Source organism: Punica granatum, chromosome 2, assembly GCF_007655135.1.
Source record: "Punica granatum isolate Tunisia-2019 chromosome 2, ASM765513v2, whole genome shotgun sequence".
Taxonomy (NCBI): Eukaryota; Viridiplantae; Streptophyta; class Magnoliopsida; order Myrtales; family Lythraceae; genus Punica; species Punica granatum.
Genome location: NC_045128.1, coordinates 1,006,933 through 1,010,168, shown reverse-complemented (window position 1 = coordinate 1,010,168; position 3,236 = coordinate 1,006,933).

Sequence of the window (3,236 nt, the reverse complement as noted above, 5' to 3'; positions counted from 1 at the left end):
ATGTTGTCTTCTTCCTTTCAAGTGTTTTTTTTCTTGTTCATTCTTATCGTTCATCATCATCATCAATTGTCTTAAGCTTCCTGCTTATCTCAAGCAAGTGGGTCAGTCTACATATATGGTCACTTTGAATATGGTAGTATCCGTAGAAAACGAACGGATGAAGCATTATGCCGATAATATTGGGATTTAGATGTAGATTGATATGTTGTCTTCTTCCTTTTAAGTGTTTTTTTTCTTGTTCATTCTTATCGTTCATCATCATCATCATCTCTATCGAAAGTTTAGATTCACGTGAAGATCACATTGTTCGTCGATCGGGTAATGCCATTGTGATTGGAATGTACACATCTAAAATTGGCAGAACATTGTCACCATCATCTTCTCAATATTTATTCAACTCCCATTCCCCCGAATCTTAGTTAGTTTCCCACCAATCACCAACAACAACGATAACAACTGTTGCAATCACCAATCTCTATTTATTCAACTTCCATTCCTTCATCTCATCATCATCTCTATTGGAATGTACGTATGTGTTTTTTTTTCAACTTTCATCACAAATTTAATTTTATACAATGTATGCGTAGATTTTGTCAATTTGCATTCTATATTTAAAATTATTTTACCAGTTTGAATTGTATCAACCGAGTTACGCGTGGACCAGCCCACGATCTAGTTAAAAATAAAAGGAACATATTGTGATTGGAATGTACACATCTAAAATTTGGCACAATATTGTGATCATCGTCTTCTCAATATTCATGCAATTGGCAATTGCCGAAAATATGGTGTCAACAAGTCCAAGCAATGCCGCGAGCAAAAAAGATTTCTTCGATCATCAATACTTTTGTCAGTACAAATCTGCTCACACTTTACAGTGTTAATCCTAGGTGGGTTTATGATAAAGATAGTTTTCCGTTGACATCATAATAATAAATTCTCAATTCTCAATTCTCAATTCTTAGCTGACAATTTTTTTTTTATCTTTATTCGGAAAGAGTAAGATGATATCTATAGATCTATAAATAAATAAAATAAAATATACGAATTTTGGTCCTTTCCATACCGTATAGAGTGGAGAGCACATAATTTCTAATGGTACGTACAACCAAAAGAATGAAACAGACTGTGGATGAAATCATCGAGAGAAACAAGTCGTTATGTAGAAATATAAAGACCATGAAGACCGGCCGTGTCATGTATTAGAATATATAAGCCTAGTTAATTCGTGCTGTCGTCAAAGGCAGCTAGCAGTCTGTAAGAATTTAATTTGATACGTACGTACGGTACACATCTACCATCAAAACCTCAAAACAATTCCTAGAAAATTATTTATTAATAAAGATGATGATGATTAGAATAATTTTTGGAGTAATTGGACTTGAGTTTACAACCCAATTAAATGTATATACACATAATTGGAATGAAATTGAGTTTAACTCAACTCCATTTCCAAATAAGGTGTTAAAGGTCTTAAAAAGAGTAAATAGGTTTTCTTCATATCGGGACTCGGTAAAAAGTGTCGGAGGTTGACATATGTAACGGCATCCTAATTCCCTCTAAGGGCGCGGTGTTGCTGTTTTGATCTTTTTTATGATCCTGTTTCGATCATTTTCTGTTCTCTCTCTCTATATATATCTTTTATTTTTATTTGTTAAAGGGTCCGTCAGCAAGCAAACGAAGCAGGGATGGATATAGGAATAAAGTTTAGAAGGTGCGAAATTCAAAAGTACTCTTTATCATAAATCTAAGGCGGGCGAAATAATATAATTTTACCAGAAAAATGATAAATTTGACAAAATTTAATTTCATTAGTAATTTTTTCTGTTTCCAAGAGGGCGACTGCCGTATATATCCCTCGGGCTGATAACTACATTGCCCATTGGGTTAGTTCTTGTAACTTAAATGGTCCTATTGACATCTCATCCATCCCTCCGGCAACTCGCTTCAGAGAGGAAGAGATGCAATATGGCCTATTCAAATTTTGATGCTTTACTTTTTTTGATTAATGAATGCCCATCTTCACCAAAAAAAAAAAAGAAAAAGAAAAGGGGGACTGCCCCACGTCCTCCTTAAATCCATCCCTGAAATGAAGGAGTCCTAATATCAATCGGTCAATTGCTTGTCCAATAATAGAGTAAAATGCATTTTGCCCTCTAACATTTGTTTCTAGTGGCAAAGTGCTCCCCAATCTTTAAAAGTTTGCACTATACCACCCAAACTATCTAAAAAGAAATAAAGTGCACCTCCGGTTACTTTTCCGAGCAAAAAATAATTTACTAGTTTCAGATTTTAGAAATAATTTTTAAAAATAAAAATTTAGAAGAAGTAAAACCAAGACATCGGAGAGGAAGAGAGAGAGGAGGGAGAGAAGGGGGCGGTGGTGTCTGCCGCCTGGCCACCATGACCCAGGTCTGATGGGTATTATAATAATTCCAAGAAGTGTGATTTTATATAATTCTTTTCCCTGGAAATTTCGATCATTGCTCCACCAATCTGTCCGGTTAATTGTCGTGGAACCCTAGAACAGTCATGTGGTGGTTAATGGCTTATTGATCTGCACCACAGTATTGTTGTCTGCAATAGGTTTTTGAACTCCTGAGTCCATGAATTAGTGGCTTGTAGATCTATCTCGATAGGATGATAACGAGTGCGATTTTGGGAGAGAAGGGGGGAGGGCAAGGTCGCTAGTGGCATGAGAGGCGTCCGGTGACTTGCCCTTGGCGATGGTGGCCGGATGGCAGGCGATGATTGCTCCTTCTGTTCCTCCTGGCTTTTTCTCTTTGACGTTCTCCTTCTTTTTCTACTTATTTCTTTATTTATTTAAACTTTGCTAGAAAACTGATCGGAAAGGCAATCAAGGGAGCACTTTGTTTATTTTTGAATAGGTCAGGTGGTACAGTACAATATTTTTAAGATTCGGGAGTACTTTGTCACTAGGCCTAAAGATTGAGGGGCAAATTGCATTTAACTCTCCAATGATATTAGCAAAGATCGATCACTTAATCAATCGGTCAGGAAACCGGTACGTTGGTTAGCTCGAACGAGACAAATCGAATCGTCTCGTCATCGCATGCACCTTCATTTTCAAAACAATTTACATGCATGGTGGGAACATATTTTAATTTACCTTACCGTTTACTTTTTCTGTTTTCTTTTATTTTCTTTTTAAAATTTACTTCAGTCACTTCATCGCTCTTTCAATAACTTCTCATAATCTCTTTTTCTTTTTCTTT